Here is a 15,488-nt window from a genome sequence, read left to right on the forward strand (position 1 = left end):
CCCCACACACACACACACACACACACACACACACACACACACCCGTTACCGTGACAGTGGTTGCCATGGAGGTGATGATTTAGGCTTAACACTTGCACTGCATCTTTCTGGCTGACAGTGAAAACGGTGTCTCGACCCCAACCATCACATTGCAGAAGATCTATACAAAAAACACATCTCTGAAATCGAGTAGATATTTGATTCTAGCTTTCACTCTTGTTCTTTGTTCTTGTTCGTCTGCTGTTTTTCAGACCTTTCTCTCATTTCTGTTTATCGGACTTTGGTCTGGAGTGTATTCTGAAAAAGGAAATTCTGCTAAACATGTGATTGATATATCAGGTGCTCACAAAGTCATTAAGAGAGAGACAGAAAGAGACACGGAGAAAATATCAAATGTAACAATGAAAATAAAGTGAGTGTTTTTGAAGGAGGAGAGTGGAAAAGAAGAGATTTAAAAGATATTTGAAAAGATGTATTTATAGGGAGGTGTTTATTTTAAACCATGGTAGTCTTTGAAGTATCATGTGGAGTATCATATTAATATGGTAGTCATACAGTACTTTACAAGGGATATATTATAGTTAATTACTGTGGTATTTTATAGTACCTTTACAGTACTGAAAAAATCATTTTAGGGTCACATTTTACCATAAAATCAAAGAAAAAAGAAAATAGATATACTTGCTTAGTGGTTTTGTTATTCACAAGAAGGAACTTCATTACCGTAAGGGACCCATAGAACATGTTTTTCCATTCCACTACATTTCCATTGTTTTTCAGTGTAAACACGCACTAGATGGATGAGTCTATTGTAAAATTGTAAAACTTTTAAAAGGAAATGTCTCTAGACCTTGACCTCGTTTTTCATTCCAACCTGCGTCTCGTGTTCTCAACAGCAAAAACGTGTGTAAACCTGCTCTAATACAGTATTTTTTAATGATTTCAAATACTTTTTTAAAAATCAGAAGTGTAAAAATACTGCCATTATGTACTGTATAAATACTTTTTTTTAATGTAAATAATAAAGCATTATTTTAAACAATATGCGATTTTCTTTTGCATCATGGTAATGACAACTGGGAGATTAAGCTGCACGATTAATCATTAAAAGATCGTGATCTCGATTCAAACACACACGTGATCTTATTCCTTGTCAACGATTCGTCTATGTCTATTAAACCTTTGGCAAGTACGATCACAGTGAACTTTCAGATCTGCGTTGGTGCAGAGAGAGCAGTTGACATGTACAGTATGAAACAGCTTCACAAACTGTCTTTTCAACCACACATCAGTATTTCTGTGTTACAATAATTCAGATTATCACAGAAGTACTGGGATAAAAGTTTACAGTTCGCGTGTAAACATGATGTCTGTGGTAGCAATCAGCATAGAGTAAATCACCTTTTGAAAGAGACGCAACGCTTCAGAGAAAAGATTGTATAGATTACATCGTTACAGCGTGGTGACAAATGACTTTATTTGTAACTGAATCATTAATTTAAGAGATTTTTTCAAAAATGCTGATTCTTCCAGTAATGAAACAAGTGAAGTATTTACGAGTGAGTCATTGAATCATTCACTTTTAAAATAATTGAATCAGATTAATTAAACATTTTAAATAGACTGCAGCAATTAACATTTAGTCAGAACCTCTAGTAAATGACATGTTATTTTGTTTAGTTGTCTGTTCAGAATCATAATCTCTGTTTAAAAGTAAAAAATCATGATTCTCACTGTATCCCGAATCATGTAGCTCTATGGGAGTGTGTTTTCCTTAAGCAAAACAATTTATTTGGTTTAATTTTGAGTTGAAATATATTTATGAGATTCACTACAGGTTAAAGGAGAAAGAGAGATTGTAATTGTGTTGCATGTTTATAACTACAATTTTAGTGCTGTTGAAGAAATCTGCTGCTGTTTGACACACACAGACTAACATGTAATGAATAAATAGACGTTTATGAAGAGTGATGACATTCACTGACAGTTATCTGCGGGGGTCTTATTTACGTGTGAGCGTGTGTCCTGACAAGGTTGAGGGAGATATTAAGACGTGAACGAAGAGCCGAACTCCAAATCCTGACCGTCCGGGCAGTTTCCATAGCAACCCAAGGCAGAACAGATAAGCAGAAGCCTCTTGACTCCGAGTCTGTGGAAGAGATGGGGAAAAAAGCAAGACTCAAAGATCAGGGAGAAAAAATAATGAAGGAGACAGAAGATGGAAGGATGATGTTAATAAGTTGTCTGATCTTGAAGCAGTGAGTTGCACTACTGCACACACACACACACACACAAACACATTACTGGTTATGCAAGAAACACGTTCATTTCTCTTCATTTGTTTCATCCATTTATTTGGTTGTTCCTTCTTAATTTTCCCTCATCAGAAGTTTCCTTCCAGTCACACACTTGTTTGACACACCAAAACTGTATTTTCCTCTCTCCCATTCCCTTCAGCCAGTTTTAAAAAAGATTAACGCCACTGATGGATGTATTACACCTTAGACACATTTCCTATAACTTCTTGAAAACTTACGGCTCCATTATAGTTGGAGATAAGTTTCCTCAAGCTTCTGACAGACAGGAGAGAATCCACTCGGATTTGAGCAACTTCGCTTCAAACAGCTGACACAACTTTTGTGCTTATAGAGCGAGTCTGTGTTCGGATGCTGGAGTTTTCCACCTGACAGGTGCTTTAACCTGTGGGAATTACAAACGTGGATTTTAAGTGGGTACAGAAGGACACACAGGCCCATATGTATCAGCCATCTCTTGAGTTTGACTGACGGTTGAATTCAGCTCTCTGTCGGATTGGGATTTTTTACATGTATTAGCATATAGAATAAACACAGATCCTAAAACAATACTCCAGCTCTGTTTTTATACGTATCATTTTATGTCTCCGTTCTGTCAGTTCCTTCCATTACTCACCAGAAAGTTATTCCGTTTTTATCAAGAGAGACAAACTTCATCAAGATATTCATCAAGATATCAACAAATAGTTCTACATAATCTCCTCATTGGCTCCGCCCACTGGCGTTCAGTCGCTTAACGGCTTACATTTTCCTACACTGGATGTGAGCGTCATGTCAAAAACCATTATAATCACTGACGCTGTCTACACTGATACTGTTTACAGATGTGTGTTCAGTTTCTGACGTACTTCACGCACTTGAGTCTGTCGTCGACAGGACTGATGGACGAGTGGAAGAACGTTCGCTTGTTTAAACAGCTCATCTGTGTCTCTGTAGAGACTTCAGAAGGATCCAAGTGTCGGAAACAAGTGGATGGTTTATTATAATGGCGTCCCGGATCGCGTTGGCGGATCATATGTTTGTTCGGAGCATTTTGCAAAAAACTTTATTAACATTATAAGTGAACTTCAAGAAACATATTCAAATAATTTACTTTTTTTTTATCCATGTCAATAAATGGCTAAAAAAATCTTTAAAAGTTATATTATATTTGAAAATTATAATTATATGATCTTTTCCCAGTTTACATTTGTATAAGAACAGTAAATGTTGAAGTTAAGTCTCTTTTATTTATTTGTTTGTTTGAACAAGATTATTGTATAGGGTAGAGCTTTTGCTAGTTATGTTAGCACATGTATGTGTGCTGTAGGCTAATAGTTACTGCAAAATATTGTAGTTTTCTGAATGTTTCAATTAATCCGAGCTATGTAACTCAGTAGAGTTTACATATTCAGTTAAGTTTCCATTACGAGAACTTTAATTAAGTCAAACATTATTTTACATTAACATTAATGGAAGCCAAGTTGAATAATCTTCTATTAAGTGTGTGGAAATGTTTGCATCAATTTTGTTAGGTTCGTTTAATTAAGAACAAATCATTTTTTGAGTGAAGGTATACACAACAGTACAGCCTAAGTATATCACTTACAGACCCTTTTTCATTTGCATTTAAATAAATATGGCTTCTGCCCAAGCTTCTGGAATTACTTTTCTTTATGTAGTTTCAGAATCCAGATTATGAACGGCTGTGGTCTGTGGCTGGATGTCCTCCATAGGAGTTAAGAGGTCTTGATGTTTCTCTATTCCCTTTCTAGTGCACACTGACTGCATTGTAGGTCGACTATGGCCTCTGGTCAAATCCTATCTGGACAGCACAACTGGGATTTTTTCAGGATTCTTGCTGCTCTTTTCTTCTCGACTTGTCTCTTCTCTTTTCTGTGTGTGAGGTGTTTGAATGTCTGTTGCATTTTAACCACACATACACACGGGGCGGCATCTGTGACATTGATAATGGCTGTCAGACTCATTTGCATAAGCTGAAGGACAGGTGGAGGATGTGACCACTGGCTAGTGTGACCAGATTGATTGACAGCTGAGGGCCGCCCCTGCCTAACTAAAGAGACAGGGATACAAGATGAATAAATGAAGGGGGAAAGCGTTAATAAAATATGGATGTATTTGTGTGAAAGATAAGAAAGGATTTACAACACAAGGGGAATGGAAGAACAGGAGAGGAAGAAACAGGGATGAAGTTTTCTCTTCTTTCCATTACGTTGCATATGCTGAAAACGCATCAGAGAATCAGTAGACAGTCTTTTATCAGTGATGTGTACAGTGACCGAGACAGTAATTGGAGACATAAATTGATACTTCACCGCTGGCAAAATGGGCTTTCAATAAAACTTGCGGCCTATACAGTAGAAAGGCGAAGAATTTGTATCTGTGGTAGAGAAAACAGAGAAAAAAAAATGCTGTTGTCTTCCTTTTTGATAAATAAGTAGTAAAACTTCAACACCCATAATGCACTGGGCATGTTGTCATCCAAGGCCACTCCCACCATCTGCTGTGGATAAGCTTACCAGAGTCAAATACCGCTTTGCTTTAGTATGAAATACTTCCAAGCAAACATTTAGTCATAGTTATGTCGACTTGTGTTGATCACGGGTGCAAGAATTCAAAGAGTCAACGTTTATCAGGAGTGAGTTACTTTCGGTTTCCAGTGAAGGATCCAGACCGTTGAAACATTAATATAAAGCTACAGAAAATCAGAAAAACCTCCGTGTTTGTAGTCAACTTTAAACTGGATGACAATGAACTGTGTGTTATGCCAAATGCAGCGGGAAAACTGAGAGAAACTGTTGTTCTGTCAGAAAAACGCTGTGTCATCGAGGTCAGAAAGCTGCTCCATTTTTACCATAAAGCTTTTTAAAGAGTAGACAAAGTACGATACGATTTTCAGTGATAAACCTGCTCTTACAATAACCGTTCTGTTAATAACCCTCGGTTGATCGACTGTCTGTGGGCGAGGATACAGAAATGCAGAAGTATAATCTGTAGTTTTGACGAAAGCCCTGGAGCTGTCAAATGTCTTTTGCTGACAAATAAACATGAATTTCTCAATCCAGGAAACACAGAGAACGAGTAAACATCGTTCATTTACATATACTACCGACACTGTAACAATATGAAGCGGAGTTACACTTTAAGCAGCAGCTAAAATGTATGAATGTCTTTGCATTATAAATCAAGCCGCATTTCTTTTTAAAGAAATATAACACTTTTTATGCAAAACTTTTGACAAAAAGGATTATTAAACAATTCATATTTTTATCATAATTCATAAGCCTTTTTACAACCTGCATGACTTTCTCTTCTTCGTGGAACACAATAGGTTTATTTTTAAAGTATATCCTTGCCGCTCTTTTTCATAGAATGAAAGTGAATGAGGACTGAGACTGTCAAGCTCCACAGTGACACCAAATCCTCATAAAAGTGTCATGACTCATCCTCTATATTCAAAGTTCCCTGAAACGTGTGATAGCTACAGTATATGATATTATTTTGAAGCTTTTTTTATATCAGACTTAGGAAAAGTTTCCATAGTTGTTCACAACTCTGTAGTTAATGTATTTTCCTAGGAAACGTGTATGAACTTAAGGCTAACATCCACTGTTTGTTTGTAAGCGTACAGCGTTTTCTTTACTCAAGAAACACTATATATATATATATATATATATATATATATATATATATACTATAGTATATGTAATGGCTAATGTTTTATGTATTTAAGGAGCAGAGACGAGTGTCTTAGTCTGTATTTGTCATTGAGTCATAGCCAATACTGTCTTAAATAGTGTGTGCGAAGCACTTTGTCTTTTATAACATGAGATTTTGGTCAAATGACAGAAAAAAACTGAGCGCCTACATAGCTACAATAAACTTATAACCTGTAAGTTAGTGAAAACATAATGTGAGGCACTTACAAAACACGCGTGTCCATTATTCTCTAATTTCCGCTGGTAAAAAACTCCATTTGAACTTGATTTTTGGTAAAATGTTAATAATATAATGCCACATGCAAGTGTCTGACCTTACATAAAGGCACAATATCAACTTTGACAACGCAGTGTTTAATTATTTAAAAATGACATTTTCTACAAAGAAGAATTTTTGGGAAATACAAGGTTTCTACCCGACATCGTTTGGTGGTTGACGCATGACATTTCCATGAATGGATATTTTTATGAATATTTTAGCTTATTAATTATATGAATGTATAAGTATGCCACCTTTTGCCTGCACTGTGACAAAGGAATCTTAAAAAGTCCAAATATCCAAAGTCAACTCCCCAAAATTATTTCAATTTAGCCACTCATTTAGATTTATAAACTGATCCGGAAATCTCGGTATTCTCGTCCCTCAGTTTTTCTTGGCCTTTTGCCTTTGTATCCTCCATCTCTCTCTCTCTAAGGTCATGACTGTGGAGATCAGCTGCCGCCCCTCCCTCAGCTCCCATTTTCCTCGCATGCAAATTAAATCGGAAAGAACTGCACAAAGCCGCAATTACTGCAGGTTAAACACACACACACACACACCGCATGGATGACTGATGGGAAGCAGCATATGGTGATAGAGGGGGTGGTTTAAGGTTCATTTCAGGCTGCAATTTGGCGTAATCAGGTTTGCATACGCCATATTGCGTGTGTTTAAACATGTACGGCTGCATACCCATGTGCCCTCGCGCACGTACCCTTCATTTGGTGCAAAATTTCACGTTTGCAAGCTGCTTCATGCTAATTAACTCATTAACTCATTAACCAATTAACTGGTGCATTCTGGGGAAGCAGCCCATTTCCTGTCAGCGTGTTTTCTCAGGGGACGCTGATATCTCTGCCAGTCTCCTTTCATTCCACTGTCTGTGTTTAATAAACCTTACACACTCCGCTGAACAGAGACAAAGACCTCCACGGCTATTATCAGTACTTATTTATTCCAGCGATGCTTTTCCATAGAAGCAGGATTTGTTTTTTGTTTTTTTGGGGGGGGGGGGGGGACGTGTTTACACCCAAACCCTCGTCTTCAGTTTGCGGTGCTCAGCAAGGCGTTCTCCTCCAGACTGCTCTAAAGTATCTAACAGCAGTAAGTCTTGGCAAGAAGTCGGAAACTAATGGAAGTCTTTGGAAGCTGCACACTTCTAGTGCTGAGCCAATCAGGTGTTCGGGAGCCCCCGTGTCCATGCGGGATTGGTCGGAACGGTGCTGGAAACACAAGTATATGATTTGAAATCAACATGTGTTTGTTTTCCCCATCCTTAATGCAGACAGAGTAGCTTTTTTGATAATGAATTCTAGCTTACGGCTTCTGCATACAAACAGTTTAAAGGAGACAGAGAACGGGTAGAATCAGCAATGAGATGTTTGGCTTTATAAATCTGGTCGTATCTCATTTGTTTTCTTTATAATTCCTCTTCCTCTAATTGGGATTATTCAAGCCGCCTCTGCTCGTCAAAAGCTCGCAGAAAATTATTTCAAACAAAACTATTTTTAAATCTGTCTGTCTGTCTATCTATCTATCTATCTATCTATCTATCTATCTATCTATATATCTGCCTGTATTGAACGTTGAATTTGAATTCTGCAACCCGGTTTCTACCTCATTTAAAACTCAATTCAAATTTACATTGAATTGAATTGGAATTTAAAGGCATTCTAAATTCAATTCTGAATGGTGTTCAACCCTGGCACCCTGACTCATGAAGGTTGCAAGCGGCATTTGATCCATAGGTTTGCCGTCTAGGGATGCGTTTTATTGGAGAAACCGGTTTAATTCAATTTAGCTTTATCTAGAAGAGCACTGCAAATAGTCAATGCAATCCACCGTATTTTTTGTTTATTTTGTTGATTGATCAGTGTACGATATTCAAGTGTTCTAAATCAATGAACGTCTGCTTTATTCTGGAACGTTCCCCTCCACTGAGGACAGCACCCTGAGCTGTGTTTACTCATGAAAAGAAGACATCATGTAATCACAGCATTGTTCACACAAAATTATTACATTAATTAATAAATTCATAATAAAAATATTTTATATTATGTTTGAATAATTCAAATTTAACACAAAAAGCATAAATGTTTGAGTATATATTTAAATTTGTAGATATTTAAGTTTGTTAAGCTCCCCCTGTTTATTCTGTAATGGTCTGCTCTGTTTTACTATTGAACTGCCTTCAAAAGCCTTCAAAAATGGATTGGCTTTCCCTTTAAGAGCAAAAGAAATATGGAGCAACACTTTTTTTTTCTTTTTTTTTTTGCCTGTGTTTATTTTTGTTTGTTTTGATTGTGCAAGAACTTTTAGTAAACAATTGAAATCCAAGTCAATTCTTTGCCCGGAAAGAATAAGGAATGATTACTGCTGCTACTGTACATGGTGTTTTCCAGTTTTAGTACAGTATGTGTGTGCGTAGGTTACAGGCAGTTCATTAATGATAAACATATTCCACAAAGTGTGATAACCATAAAGTGACATTTTATCTTCATTTTGAACTGTAGTTTCTAAAGCTTCCTATTTTGAAGTGTGATAAACTTAATACAGTGATCAACAAGAAAACAACAGAATCAGTGATGCAAATAGAATTCAATTCTACTGTAAAGAAGCTCTAAAAAGACGTGTGTGTGTGTGTGTGTGTGTGTGTGTGTGTGTGTGTGTGTGTGTGTGTGTGTGTGTGTGTGTGTGTGTGTGTGTGTGTGTGTGTGTGTGTGTGTGTGTGTGTGTGTGTGTGTGTGTGTGTGTGTGTGTGTGTGTGTGTGTGTGTGTGAAAATCTTTATTTCTGAGGTGCAGAAGTAATTTCAGATTTTTACATTGATTAAAGGAAATTTGTAATATCTGAGTTAGATAAAATTACATCCTGAAAAGTCCAAAAGCGTATAACCTGAGATAAGAGACTTTGATAACTGGAGACACTGGAGTCCTGGCTGACTGTGTGTTTGTGTGAGTCCAATTAAGACACTCTCCTGCAAGCTGACAGTTTGGCTGCAGTCCTTGGATTGAGGAGTCTCAGCGTCTTTTCCTTCCCACCGGCGTTTGCTTTTGTTTAATCATTCTGGATTTGCACCAAATATTGAACTTCTCACGTGGAACGCGGGACCAGCGGAACAGTTACAGATCAAATCAAAGAAGTGCATGCAGCTTAAGATGCGTGGGACTGAAATACCCTTGAAGAAGGGGAGGGGGAAATTACAGAAATATTGCTTCGCATCTTCTTAGCTGTCTCATTTGAAACATTTTATAACTATATGGCACTATGTACTGTGCTGAATTAAAGATGTAGCTTTACCTCATCTTTCTTCCGTCTCTCATTCTATACATACATACATTTGCACAATCAGTTTTTCATTTTCATTCAGTTTTGTCAAATCAGTCTGTCATTCTCATTCGTATCTACACACCAGTTTCATTTCATTAAGCATTTCGCTGCTTCACACTGTATTTGCTTTCTAGCATACTTTTTAAATATGTATAAATTCATATGATGTATTATTCAATTTGGAGCTGGGAGTTGGCACCCAGCACTTCACTTCAACAATACTGTTGAAATTACTCGTGTGAAGAAAATTACAGAGTGTGTCAACCAAGAACTGTCACTCTAAACTAATGTTGTCATTTTGTGGGATTACCTTATGCTGAACCTGAATAGGTAATGCCTTTGGTGTCACTTTATTTCAAAAGGTGTGGGACGGTTCACAGACATGCTGGTTGTGATGTCACAAAATGCCGTATGAATATTAATTAGGCTATGCACAAAGAATTAATTTTGTTATTTTATTGTTTTGATAGATAGATAAAGTCGATACAAAATGTTTTTTGGTTTCAATAGCACATCAAGTTATTTTTTAACATAAGACTATATTTTTATTACATGGTAATTTGATGGAACAATCATTCCTATCAACCATTTAAGTCAAGAAACCCCAGGTGAATAGGGTAAAAATCTAAACTACTAGAGACCACCATACTTCCTCAGTTGATTGATTACATTAAGAATTGCAAAAAAACAAATCTATTACAAGTTTTCTGAAATGTTATGTTTAAATATGTAAATGAGGCATTATCTAATTAAATATGCACTAATATGCATACATTTCTAGAACAAAAATCTGAACATTGAATAAAGCCAGGTTCAAAATACTTGTTTAATTTTTTTAAACAGATATACACTCACCTAAAGGATTATTAGGAACACCTGTTCAATTTCTCATTAATGCAATTATCTAATCAACCAATCACATGGCAGTTGCTTCAATGCATTTAGGGGTGTGGTCCTTGTCAAGACAATCTCCTGAGCTCCAAACTGAATGTCAGAATGGGAAAGAAAGGTGATTTAAGCAATTTTGAGCGTGGCATGGTTGTTGGTGCCAGACGGGCCGGTCTGAGTATTTCACAATCTGCTCAGTTACTGAGATTTTCACGCACAACCATTTCTAGGGTTTACAAAGAATGGTGTGAAAAGGGAAAAACATCCAGTATGCGGCAGTCCTGTGGGCGAAAATGCCTTGTTGATGCTAGAGGTCAGAGGAGAATGGGCCGACTGATTCAAGCTGATAGAAGAGCAACTTTGACTGAAATAACCACTCGTTACAACCGAGGTATGCAGCAAAGCATTTGTGAAGCCACAACACGCACAACCTTGAGGCGGATGGGCTACAACAGCAGAAGACCCCACCGGGTACCACTCATCTCCACTACAAATAGGAAAAAGAGGCTACAATTTGCACGAGCTCACCAAAATTGGAAAAATGTTGCCTGGTCTGATGAGTCTCGATTTCTATTGAGACATTCAGATGGTAGAGTCAGAATTTGGCGTAAACAGAATGAGAACATGGATCCATCATGCCTTGTTACCACTGTGCAGGCTGGTGGTGGTGGTGTAATGGTGTGGGGGATGTTTTCTTGGCACACTTTAGGCCCCTTAGTGCCAATTGGGCATTGTTTAAATGCCACGGCCTACCTGAGCATTGTTTCTGACCATGTCCATCCCTTTATGACCACCATGTACCCATCCTCTGATGGCTACTTCCAGCAGGATAATGCACCATGTCACAAAGCTCGAATCATTTCAAATTGGTTTCTTGAACATGACAATGAGTTCACTGTACTAAAATGGCCCCAATAGTCACCAGATCTCAACCCAATAGAGCATCTTTGGGATGTGGTGGAACGGGAGCTTCGTGCCCTGGATGTGCATCCCATAAATCTCCATCAACTGCAAGATGCTATCCTATCAATATGGGCCAACATTTCTAAAGAATGCTTTCAGCACCTTGTTGAATCAATGCCACGTAGAATTGAGGCAGTTCTGAAGGCGAAAGGGGGTCAAACACAGTATTAGTATGGTGTTCCTAATAATCCTTTAGGTGAGTGTATTAGAGTCCATAAGACTCCATAAATCAGAAAATACTGTCAATACTGTCCTACTGTTTAGGAATAAAATGTTGTATAAAATCAGGCACATTTTATATGTAACCCCCCTCCTAACAAACCCCTCTGTAAAAAACCTTTAGAATATAGATAAGAAGTAAAAGTGTAAAGTTTGGTGTATGTTAGTGCTACTGAAGTGGAGATTTCTGACTTTTTAAAGATATTTTAAATAAAATATTCAGACACAAATAGATAAAATGCTAGAAAAGATTCACTTAAAAGTGTATTTTGGATGTTTTCTGTCCACTAGTCTGAAAAAACATTTTATGAAAAGCCAAAAAGGCCCAAATCTCAAAATTGACATATACATGAAAATAAGAGTGTTTTTGCCTGTAGTGTCTCGCCTGTAAAGGGCTCAAATCAACTTGACACATTTAATTGGGCAACTTCATTTCTACATCCGCCACTGTCAGTCCCGGGATTTTGTAGGTCAGTGGATAGATTACTCGGTCGCCATTTACATCTCATGTCTGTAAACTTTTGCATTACCAAGGCAACGACTGATGCATTTGTATTAGATTCCAAAGAGCTCCGTTATCAACTCCACAGTGGAAAACGAATCCTTATCCGGATCGGCTGGGCCGGATCGGCACGGAATGGAATGGTTAAGAAACGAGAACAGTTTGGCCCGACGGTGGAAAAGCGGCTTTAGTCTTGTGGTAATGTTTCTGCTTTGAGTGTGAGCAATTTCTTGTTCTAATCCATCCTAAACTTTTTATTTTTATAATCCTAAATGTAATCTGTACTGCAGGAAGTGACTGTCAGCATTTACGGTGGCAAGGGTATGAACTTTTTTTGTTGTTGCAGATTTTGTCTCCACTGTAAGAAATAGCTCATTACAATTAACTAGAATTAGTTAATTGTAAATATGATCAATATTTACTGTATATTAAATAGTATTTTACCCTGATGGTGCACTACACTGTAAAAAAATTATTGTTGGTTTAACTTAAAAAAAATAAGTAACCTGGTTGCCTTCAAATTTTAAGTTAATTAGATCATTGCATTAACTCAACATAAATTATTCTTGAGTTAATGTTATTATTCTTAATTATGTTATCTGATTCTGAACCACATAAATGATCTAAGTCTAATAATACGTTTTTTGACATTTTTTGATTTTGAAAAATAATTTTTACAGTATATTTCCAGTGGATTTTCTTTATCCAGTTCAGACATTACCTTTCATCTAGGGTCGAGCCAAGAGGCAATTTAATGACTGGGTTGTATGTAACATACTTAAACTTAACCATCACCTGTGCAGTATATACTTTTAGTACTTAGTATCTTATAAAAAGTAAACTGAAAACTGTAGAAGAGTTAATGTCGCCACTTACTGTGTATAAATCACTCCATGTAGGGTGAGTCACAGAACAGAAATCTCCTGCTGAGCATAATTTGATCAAACACCTTATTGTCCACTCATGCAATCACCATAAAATGAAAATTCTTTCATAAACTTTAGCCAGAATGATAGGTTGAAAACAATGTAGCAATCAGTATACAGTCTGCTTAAGACATGTTTCTCACACTAACACACACACAACCCTGACAAAAGCTGTTTAAAAATACATTAGATTGCGATATCCATTAGGAATAATGTACAGTTAGCCAGTGATGTCATAGTTAAAGGGGCTTTATGTAAGAATGTTCATGTATTAAAGGCGCAGTGTGTAGATTTTAGCGGCATCTTGCAGTTTGGTTGCGCAACCAACGGCTTAGCCCACCGCTCACCCCTCCCTTTCGAAGAAGCTACGGTGGCCAAAAAAGGACAAACATATCGTCGTCTGAGACAGCAGAGAGTAGCCAGTCAAGCAACGAGGTTTCTTTACAAAGATAAAATAAGAAATTTTAATCATTCAGTAAAATTATATTGTGAATATTATTGTTGATCATTGTGTCAGTGTTTTATTTGCTGATTTAGCTAGTTTTTTTGCATGCTTCCTAGGTTGTCTAAGAAAGCCTGTTGACTAATTTTAATGTGAAGGACTCGTTTGTTTTTGCCAGGAAAATCAAAAGGATGAGACATTTCGTTTACGCTCCCGAGATCCTCTCTTCTGTTCAATGACACATGAAGCGAATGCTTATACAATGTTCAGGATAATGCTGAAAGAGCCATTCTGTACTGTAATGTCAATGTGTCATGCAAGAAAAGGGATTCTTTCAAACAATAGTCTCACATAGCCAGATCTATATAGTCTATAGACTCAAATATACTTTATAATCAAACAATCATAACACTGTAATTTGAATAACTTCATCTGTCGACATGATGTCGGTGAATTGCAGAGATTGTGTGAACATTTCCACATCACTATGATCAGATGCTTTCTGAACTGATGTTTTCTCACCGCTGTCATTGTTGTTGTGTGTTTATTTTGTAATTGAGAGGAAAGTGTGCAGCACATATTTATATATTCATCTAAACGTCACTCTCAGCGGTGTGAACGGCATCGGCATGTTTGTTAACAGTATATCACAGCAAAGATATTTACAACTTCTTTTTACTTCTAAGCAAAGAACAAAAAAGAACTTTGCAGCGTATCGTATTTCGGGTCATTGAGTCACGTTCAGTCTCTTGTACGTTACGTGTGCATGAGTCCGAGCACGAGGGACAAGTTGCTGGCTGTAGTTCACTTAACGGCCACCGGTGTCACTAATAACAAGGCTTTCTGAATTCTACATAGAGCCCCATAAATAAGAATATTTATCAACAATGTAACATGTTTTTTATTTTCCTCACCCAACTCTTTCTGTTTCTTGCCATTTTGTTTTTATTGAGGGATGGAACACCTCAGTGTAGTGATTGACCAATCAGAATAAAATATTCCAGAGAGCTGAATAATAAATGAGGTAATTTCATGAGCATCATCACTGTTTTGACTGATGACACTCATTCTACCCAAGCTTTATTAAAGATGGTAATCAGGAACATTATGCTTTTTTCCCAGTCAAGAGATCAGTCCACAATGAATACCTCACAGGAAATTCGCTCAAGCTCAACAGCTGAACAGATTTCATGACAAGGGCAGGACGTGTTTACTGACCAGTCAGAACAGTATCATGTAGTCTCAGGAGTTCTGGCTCCATCCTTCGCTCATTCCTTCCCTCTATCCTTATTTTCTGTGCACTCTGCCCTGACAGGTCCAGGCCCGTGGCTGTTATGACAGCCTGTCAGAGTACATTCACAACACACTCTCTCTCTCTTTCACTGTCCCTCGCCAGGAAACCGTGTTGTTCATGCTCTCTCTCTCCGCTTGTTGTACTTTTCCGTCCCACTCCTCCTCCTCATCCATCATCCTCTCATTGTCTGCTTTACTTCCGTTACCCTCGTCTCAAACATTAATAGCCATCCGTCTATCCAAATCACCACAGCAGCATCTGTCTCCTTTTGCTCTCCTCCCGTCTCACCAGTTTGTCATTCCCTTTCACCTTTCGCGTTGCTTTATCCCCTTTGTTTTCAGTGGCTAACGTCCCTAAACCCCAGATTCATTCATCTATGTCTCTCTCTCTCTCCATCTCTCCTTACTTATGGGTGTTTCTACACCTATGGCAACTTTTGGCCATGCAGACTTAATAATCTCTCTTAAAACACAGATTTCTCTCTCTCACAGTTTAATTTGTCTATCAATCAATTTCAAAAGTAGACATGCATGCATCTCTACATAATTAAAAAATGTAGACTATATTACTTTCAATTGTAATTCTTATAAACCAACAAGTGCCATTTCAACCACATAACAAATTATGTATTT

General features: G+C 37.4%; 1 protein-coding gene across 1 annotated transcript in view; it reads left to right on the forward strand.

Moving 5' to 3' along the window:
* nlgn2a (neuroligin 2a) overlaps positions 1-15,488 on the forward strand; it is a 270,452-nt gene that overhangs the window by 207,170 nt on the left and 47,794 nt on the right. The window lies entirely within an intron of this gene.

Source organism: Squalius cephalus (genome assembly GCF_949319135.1).
Source record: "Squalius cephalus genome assembly, chromosome: 3".
In the NCBI taxonomy this organism is placed as follows: Eukaryota; Metazoa; Chordata; class Actinopteri; order Cypriniformes; family Leuciscidae; genus Squalius; species Squalius cephalus.